Here is a 9,327-nt window from a genome sequence, read left to right on the forward strand (position 1 = left end):
AGGTGACCGAGAGAAAACAAAATCACTACAACATGCATTACAAAATCCAATTAAAATGTGTTATTAAAGCCAAATCCATGCTCTCAGTTTGAACACAATTACTTTTTGAAGGCAAGTCTTGATTACCATTGCCATGACAAAAAGGCATATATTGAAGCGAGACAGTAAAAACATCTACTTATGAGTCTAATACACTGGTTCATAAATCAAAGATAACACAAGCTACTAGCAATTCACTCAGTTTTATTGACATTTGTATGTTGTTATCTTCTTTTTTCCTTTTTGCAACTGAAGTGCTTGGCGTCCCATTGGGAGAAAAGTGCTAGATAAATAAAAATTATTATCCATGTTTATTCCATCCGTATTACAATTATGTCACTCCTCACTTGGTAATGATTTCCCTGAAAACAGTTTTTAAATTGGTTCGTTAGGATAGGTTCTGTTGCTCTGTAGTGAATATAACTATCAAAGACAACAGCAAACTGACTATAAAACATTAGGTGTAGTCTGGCAGGTTCTAAAAATCAGCACCACGTCAGAAATTACATTTTGCAAAATGAAGGAAAAGAAGTTACAAGTGATTCCTTCAACCTATGCACATAATAAATGACCAGGTGGAGTTCTATTGTTCACCACAACCAAGGTGCAACATTTATACAATGGCATCATAGAACCATTTAAACCACACCGCAGAATACCACACAATCACAACTAAAAGAAGGTCTTCACATACATTTTCTTTCCCAATATTTTGTATAATGTTTCCGCAGCAACCTCTGTAAAATAAAACAAAAACAAATTTCAGATCGATACTCAAAGAACTGAAAATGAAGACCGTAAAACGATGAAAATGTATTGGTAAAAGACACAATATTGGACTTATGCCCATCAGTGCCTGAGGGCCTCTCAAACACATTGCAAAGAAACTAGGTTTTTCCAACTCGGGCGCAATATAAGATATTTAAAGGTATATATTCACGAAAGCAAATATTCCACAGCACTCACCCTAATTTAAAGCTTCAAGCTTTATTTTTATTAAAAAATTATTAAAAAGGATGCAAAACATTGTTAAAGCCTTACTAACAATTATCCCCCGTTAATCCCACATGTTTTCCCAACAGTTACTGTTACAAGCATGTCGCTTTCCATTTTTAGTGTGAATAGAAGTCAAATTAGACATGAAATGAAAAACAAAATCATACAAACTGCGCACAAATTGTAGTATTATATTGTAGTTCTTAAAATAAATTAAGATATAAACCAGTGAAACAAGTGAATAGTGTGATCAAAGTGATAGTGGTGCACCACGGTAAAATGCCTTTTAACATTTGAATAGATGAATGGGGGGGGTCTGCTGCTTGTCAATATTGGTGCCTCAACACAATAGGTCACATGTAAAGAAAAAAGACAGCGCACAACCTCCCATAGCGTAAAATAGTAAATTATATTGCATATAATTAAGTGGTAATATTATGCACGTACAGCAAGGATAAATTCGTTGGACAGGGCATGGTTAAGGTACATGTTTGTTATTCTTTGTCTCTTGATCAGACAAGTTTAAAATGATATGATCTTCTGTTGCCAATAGGTTTCTTTTATCTTTCAGCAATTATGTCGGTGTATTTTATATAAATAATAAAATGTGTGTTTTTTTATTAAAAGGAATGGTAATTTAGTAACTTGTATAAAATTCAGTTGAAGCATTTTGTATCTGTGTGTAAACAGCTTGATAAAAATTAAATAGGACATCTGTGGAGCTTACGTGCAGATGTACTGGTTGGTTGATTGGACCCCCTGAGCCACCAATCAGAAGCCGAGAGTGGGGCTAAATATCCCACACATGTATACAATAATTATCCCTGAAGAAGTTGGTTCTACTGACGAAACGCGTAGGAGTGCAACTGAAAGTTTGTAGCAAGTATTCTTCCCCAAATACTACTAAGACTTATCCGGTCCGGCACATATATAGAGATAGCGCGGGTCTACCGTCTACGCGGATTGATCTGACGTCAGGAGTGCTGCGAGTAGCGCCTTGAAGTCTGAAGCTCTGTGTAAGGGATTTTCCCTGAGCAAGTAGTTCACAGGGGTGTGAGAGACTTGTTCCGGAATACTGCCGATTTGGCATATACAGACAAGACCACGACTATGCTAAAGCTTGCCTTAAACTAGCCCGGTTACATTCTGGGTATGTGCTGGGCTTGTTTAAAGGCAAATTTAAGGCATTTCTGTATTGACTAATGACCAATAGGATTAACACAGCAGGGGTCCCTGGCAGTCCCATTCAGTTTGAATGGGACTGCCAGGGACCCCCGCTGTTAATCTGATGGGCCATTAATCAATGCAGAAATGCTGGGGCTAGTTTAAGGCAAGTATTCAGAATGTACCTGGGTATTTTTGGCGATTGTCACTGGTTTGTGTTAGAATAGTCGCAGTCTCTGCTGTAGCTTGCCGCTCTATAAGGACATTGTACTTGCGGAACTTCAAGCTAGCAGACGTGTCCCTGGATCGAGTGTCTTGATCAGAGTCCTGTGCAGCCTGCACAAAAATCACCGGAGGTGACTGGAGCAGGAGAACCGCGGAATAGCCGATACTCACCAGACGATTTCGCTTTACCATCAGAGCGGTAACGTGTACCTTAACCATGCCCTGTCCAACTAATTTATCCTTGCTGTACGTGCATAATATTACCACTTAATTATATGCAATATAATTTACTATTTTACACTATGGGAGGTTGTGCGCTGTCTTTTTCTTTACAGTAGACATGAAATGGCATCTACTTTAGGTCATATTTTCTAAAATACAAGGAGTCTATCAGTTTGGAAGATTAGAGAGATAATAGTTTAGCATAATCATTGTTGTGGGGCAGGGAGATACATTTCCTGGCTCCTAAACACAAAGCCTGCTATGAGATGGATGAGTAATTTCCATCTGGGTTACGGATGACCATAAATCTAGAAATGATTACCTCCATGGTGAGTATTTCCTTATCAGACAATATATTGAGTCCTCTGCGAGATCTTTCCTGGTAACATCTTCATTTGAAGTAAACCTCAGCATTCCAATAGGTGATTACTGCATCCTGAATGTTACGGTGATCCATGCCCTAAAGAAACCCCATGTTATGTCAACTTTTTAAAATCATCCAGAGGATGTCAGATTGAGATTCCCCTTAGATTTGTGACTATTAACAGGTACATCATTATAAAAAAAGATAAAACATCTTGTCCCTTGCTTTTAATTAACTGAAACCAATTAAGTGGAGACAGCTGTATTAAAAATAAGGAGTATATTTTTCCATGACTAGGAAGGGAGAAGGCCATTAAAGACAGGTCCCATGGATTCATGGAATTAATCCCCTTCAAAAGACTATTACAATATTTGCAGCCACACCACTGAACTGCAAGTATTGCCCCAACATCTGAAATATTTATTTTGCAACAGTACAAAGTATGAATTCCAATTGCTGCACATGCACATTTACCTCTTCAGTAATGGAAGGGCCAATCTGTCCTAACACCGCCCTCTTCAGTCTCAATGTGTCCTAGTAAAAGAATAAAAAGTAGTTTCACTTGATCAAACTTCTATATGTTGTACTACTCGATAAATAAGAGCACAAGACCAGTTTTATAGAAGGACACTGCAATTCCACCAACATATTTTTAACATTTAACTGAACAGGGGGCCCAGTTGAGCATATCCAAAGTCGCCCCCCCCCCCCCCCTTAGCCAGCTTGAACACCCAGGGTCGCCTACCCGCAGAAGTATTAACAAATGCCCCTCACCCCAAAAAAAGCAAAAATTGAGCAAAAAAAAAAAAAAAGAAGATTGTTTCTTGTTTTTCTATACTCTGCACCACTGGAATAGGCACAGCTGTAGTAGAAAGCAAGTGATTTTCTATTCCATGGCTAGGAAGGGAGTCTGCCACATGTAACAGGTCCCATGGATTCATGGAGGGAGAAGGAAGGACACACCCTTAAAGCAGCAAGTTCAAGCTGCTGTTTTTTCCTACCCTTTAATATGTGCATCAATACAATCCACAGAATGATCAGTAATTAGCCACGTTGCCAATCGATCCGTTCTCCTGTGATTGATAGGCGAAGATTCAGCTCAGTGGTTCAATAGATGGCTGCAGAGGAGTATTCTGCAGTCAGTGGAATGCATTTGCATTTTAATTTGACAAAGTTCTGTGGGGAAGATCATGTGACCAGGCAGTCACTAGATACAATTGGTGCTCTGCTAGAGAGAGGGCAGGGTTCAAAAAGGGGTTTCAGAAGAGGAAGGTGATGCGACTCTGTAAATGGTTGCTATAGAAACAAAAATTGCTTGTTACATTACAGATGTCATGCAGTCATTAAAAAAAAAGGATTTTCTCATAGTACAGAACTAATTTATTTAAAAAGAAAGCACATGTAGGATATTGCTTGGACTGCAGCTTTAAGCAGGAGTAATTCAGCCAATGTGACATAGTAAAGATTGAGTGTTTAGTCAACTACATCTTATATAAAAGATTCAACTAGAAACACCTCTCATTATGAACGAAAGGATTAATATGGTTAATGAAATTCAGGCTGTGTCAGCAATGAGGGACTGTTGTGTGCATTGCCGCTTTAATCCCTTCATGTCAAGAGAGCTGGCAGCAAGACAGACTGAACATCTTCTCAAAACTACTTTAATTACATGTCAAAGCTGGGGTTACCAACATTTTTCAGGCTTACCTAAAATACTCCACATAGAAAAAATATATATAATTTAGTGCACCAAGCATAAGAAATGTAGCATTACATTTAAAATAGAAATCACAATTATAAAAGGTTCTTTGATAACAATAATTGAAAGTGGCTACACCCGATATAACCCATTTTGAAAGCGAGCTCCATGTGATGAGATTACTAGCTTTTTTTTGTTTGCTTTTGTTACAAAAGCCCAAAGCCTGCAGTCGTGTCCACATGGCAACCCCTGCTGTTTAGAGCTATCCATTTGCAGGGAAAACCTATAGGTGAAAACAGACATCTTACTGTACAGCTGTGTGTAGCAATCTTTAAAAAAATAAATAAACATGCAGGAAGAACTGCACCTATAAATGAGATTGTACATGTTACATTTAGTAATACAGTATAAATATTTAATTTCAGTAGTTGTATAGGAACTTTAATGAATGTTTGATAAAATTATTGCATCATATAACTAGGTGCTCCTTATAAGGCGAGAACTCCTGCCCCCCCCCCCCCAAAAAAAACCCAGATACAGGCTCGAATGCATAATGTGACAGTAAGTTATCACTAGTATACAATAAAATATAAGTACTTACAAGAAAAACAACACTGGATGAAGTAACATTTTCTAGCTCCCATCATACTGGAGGACAGCAAATGTCACAATTCTGTGCGCGCTTGGGTGGACAGGACTGCTGCAAGCTAAAGGACACAGAAAAATCATAATATTTGCTAGCTTGGATTGCCTCCAAGATGACCCAGCATAAAAAATACCACAAAGTAAAATATATAGTAGTTTGCAAGTAGATGGTGTGTGTGGTGTGGTTATGTGTGTGTGTGTGTATATACACACACACACACACTGTTCGACAAACCTATACATTTGCTCGCCCCGGGCGAGTGGATTTAACCCCCGGGCGAGTAAATATTGGCCCAAGCAGCACACGTTTGGTACTAGGTGGCGAGTAGATTTTTTGGTGATTTGTCAACATACATACATACATACATACATACATACATACATACATATATATATACACACAAAAAAATACAAAAAAAAACATTTGTCTCCTGTGCTACAAAACACTGACACCCACTGAGCAGAGGCAGTTTTTGCTGAGCGCAGGAGAATACTCTTCCATGGCTAGGAAGGGAGACTGCCACTATGACAGCACCCATGGATCCATGGAACACTTGTGGACCCTTTCACTGCCAGAGGGGACAACGCATTGTAGCAATGAGCTCCCCCGTCTGGCAGTGCAAGAGTTGAATATAAATCTGTTTTGAAACATTAGGCTGGTTCTATAGTGCCGGGGCGTGCTACGCCGTGCGTGCGCACGGCAGTTGTAGATGGCTGAGGTCAGCCAGCCCTGCTATACAAGGGCCGCGCGCGCACCGCAGGGAGCCGACAGACAACGGCAAAGACGGTGGGAGGGATGATTTCGCGCCGCTACTGGCGCTCAAATGTATGTGTGGGTGTGTGTATGGATGTGTGTGTGTCAATGAGTGCACAAATAAAATGTTTTTTATTTATTCAACTTTTTTGTTTAAAAAAAATAAAAATAAAATCTTAACACGCACGCACACCCGCAACCAGTATAGAACAGCCCTTAGGAGTGGATTTGTGCTGCTCAGATACAACCCAATCTCTAATTCAGCAGCCAGAACAAAAAAATAAAAATGGTGTGTCTATTATATGCGGAGCAATGGACTGCACTCTGCCATAAAGTAAAGTGATGAATGATTACTGTGCAGTGAACTGTAACAGCAAAAGGCCATACAATGGGGCTGAAATTGTGCATGTTCTCATCAAGCAATATAGCTTGGACCAACAAACCCTGATGTTCATTAACTCGCAAAATGAACTATGTGAAACAGATATAAAGGACGCGTGTACAATTACGTCAAGTCGACTTAGTGATCTGCCCCCAAAAATAAAAAACAAAATGGGAAAATTGCATGCGTTACATGAAGCCCCAGGATACCGGAAGAAATATGAGACTACTGTAGTAGTGAAAGGAATTGTACTTCGGTCTATGTACTGAAGCTGGGCTGTGGTAATTGTACAGTAGGTGGGGCTTGCTACCAAACGATTCCTACCAGGGAATGTTATAGAGAAGCCATGTATAGTACTGGCAGGCTTTGTGTAGCATTTAAGAAGGGCATTTTGTACTTGAAAGTGCAGTCCCATTGCATGGAGTTACATGGCTGTGTGTTTTCACTTGATTTTTTTTTTTTAATTGTAACATCTTTCCCACTATTTTCAAACTATTGTTTAACAATTCAATGTCTTTTAGGCATTAAAAATATAACAGCTAAAATCACAGTAGCAAATATTTAGCAATATTCTGTACACAGCTTTTGTTAGGTGCCCAGGAAAAGACTTATGTAACTGTGGTATACAAAAAGTCACGGCTGCAGTGGGTTGAGTTGAGTTATTACGCAGTTTATGCAAAAAAATAAAATCATCAAGGTGGACATTTTACAAACCCTCCAAATATCATATACAAATATTGATAAAGAATACTTAATTGGAATGGAAAAACGACCATGTCGGGACAGCATCATGAAATATTAAGAAAGCACCCTACACTATAACTGACCGTGTTAGTGAAAAATAAATACAGTAAAAACATCTGAAGCTCCCATTACGACAGCCCCCACCTGGTCTTTCAATTTCAAAATAGACAAGGCCTAAGTTTAATAATACTGAGAACTTGTGTGGGTGATCTATGGCCTTTTACTTTTGGCAGGGAAAAAAAAAAAAATATATATATATATATATTTTTTTTTTTAATTCCACATGTTCAGATAATCATAAAATCACACACAGGACAGCAAAAAAATAAAAATAAAAGACTGAACTTACACTGAAGACAATTCCTGCACAAAAGAAAATATTTATAATTTTACTGAACAAAAAAAAAAGGGATTGTAGTACACCATTATGTTGTACTCCTTGATGTCTATAAAGAACAATGCATTAGAGACTTCAGCAGCAATGAATATTTTAATACATCATATGGAAATGTGCATGAAGGCAAACAGTAAAATAAGTACTTTATTACTTTAAACTTCCAGTACACATGGTCTCAACCATATTTCCATGAGCTAAATGATCTCAAGCAATATTCTTTCAGCTTTTTTGCAAATATTAGATTTTATATAACCTCGTACTATTATTTCTTACACCTAAAGATTAAAAAAACAAAAAACAAACAGATTCCTTAATGTACAGTACCTACACTATTGAGCCACGTAGGAAAGTCTTTCAGAGGATTTGTTTAATATGGTCCCGTTTTTATAGCTTACTATAATTGCTATATTGTCAGAAATGTAAATAATATCCTTGCGTGTTTTGTGCTGTACATACAAATTAAGCAACATAAATATTAAATTTCCATAATGTCAAAATGTTTACACCCAGGGGGGCTGCTGCAGCCTTAATTCCAGCCCCCATGCTTCTAAACAACGACAAAGACCATACTCACACATCGCCATGCTGGGACACTGCCTGTCTCATGGGAGAAAACAAAGGGGATCCCTGCAGCATGTGCAGAGCGAGGGGAAAGAGCGATCACAGGGAGGCAGAGAGCATTCAAACCACAGGCTGCACCCACTCAGCCAATCAGTGTTACTCTTACTGCATACCGGAAATGCTGGCACTTTAACTCTTCCAGAACATGACAGCACATGGCAAATGTCAGTGAGTCAGTGTTACTCTTACTGAATGCTGGTATCTTCCAGAAGATGACAGCAAATATCTGTCTGTCAGCCAGTCAGTCAGCCTGTCACCTTATTTGAAACACAGAGTTTCGGGAACTATTTGCTGGAACTATTTTTCGGTTGGGGGTGCTGTTGCTGTTCATATGAAAGCTGCAACTTACACACAAAACCATAATGTTAAAATGTATTAACCGGTAACGTCTATATTATACTAAATGAGGAAAATAAAATTACCACTTGCTTCTGGTCGCCACCGCCCTCCGGCTTTTCCCAGCTGCTCTGCCCGCCTCTTCCCACACCGTCCTCTCTGCAAGCGCAGGTCAAAAGGAGTTGGAGTGGCCATTATAGCGCTCGGCGCATGCGCAGTAGATCGTAAGTTGCGGCGGCCATTACACAGGGCTCCGCAGAGGACAGAGAAGGACTAAAAGTCCCAGCAGGCTATAGGGCAGGTACTCACGAGAAGCAGCACAGCCAATAGGGATCCCTGGATCCCCTGAAGGGAAAAGAGATACATTTGGAGCGCGAGGGGCAGTCGGAGCTGGGACAGAGAAGGGCGGGGATGTGTTCAGGGTGCCAGTGGCCCCTGAGCTAGGCCAGAAACCTTATAGGACCCAGCTAGGGCCCGACTCCCATTAGATGGTGGCTGCTGCAGGGAAGGCCCATAGCTAGGGATACTTCCCCCAGTAGCTGCAGATAGCGAGATTACAGATCTGCATAGTGTCAGAGACACAGGACAGAAGTCATGTGGTATACCAGGCCAGTGGTCTGGGACCAGACCACCACTACAAGAGAGAGACTATTAAAGGTGGGACACTCAAGCGGGAGTCCATCCCATGCAGAGGCGGATGCTGTTGGTGAAACAGACTGACTGCTTGTGTGTTATTCAG

At 39.8% G+C, this 9,327-nt stretch overlaps 1 long non-coding RNA gene and 3 other non-coding genes across 5 annotated transcripts; all 4 read right to left on the minus strand.

Moving 5' to 3' along the window:
• Window positions 1-223: 223 nt before the first annotated feature.
• LOC142503747 (uncharacterized) lies at window positions 224-8,772 on the minus strand. 2 transcript variants are annotated; one of them, XR_012804079.1, is made up of 5 exons: window positions 8,675-8,772; window positions 5,311-5,416; window positions 3,485-3,544; window positions 2,969-3,106; window positions 224-776 (listed from the first exon to the last, which is right to left on the minus strand). It is a non-coding gene; the product is annotated as an uncharacterized LOC142503747 (long non-coding RNA). The 2 variants fall into 2 exon arrangements; XR_012804078.1 differs by lacking the exon at window positions 8,675-8,772 and adding an exon at window positions 8,206-8,362.
• On the minus strand, window positions 3,227-3,351 carry LOC142473340 (small nucleolar RNA SNORA24). The gene has a single exon (XR_012790048.1). It is a non-coding gene; the product is annotated as a small nucleolar RNA SNORA24 (small nucleolar RNA).
• On the minus strand, window positions 3,826-3,955 carry LOC142473336 (small nucleolar RNA SNORA24). Its single transcript, XR_012790047.1, has one exon. It is a non-coding gene; the product is annotated as a small nucleolar RNA SNORA24 (small nucleolar RNA).
• On the minus strand, window positions 5,777-5,905 carry LOC142473348 (small nucleolar RNA SNORA24). Its single transcript, XR_012790049.1, has one exon. It is a non-coding gene; the product is annotated as a small nucleolar RNA SNORA24 (small nucleolar RNA).
• Window positions 8,773-9,327: the final 555 nt, after the last annotated feature.

This window comes from Ascaphus truei, chromosome 1 (genome assembly GCF_040206685.1).
Source record: "Ascaphus truei isolate aAscTru1 chromosome 1, aAscTru1.hap1, whole genome shotgun sequence".
Classification (NCBI taxonomy): domain Eukaryota; kingdom Metazoa; phylum Chordata; class Amphibia; order Anura; family Ascaphidae; genus Ascaphus; species Ascaphus truei.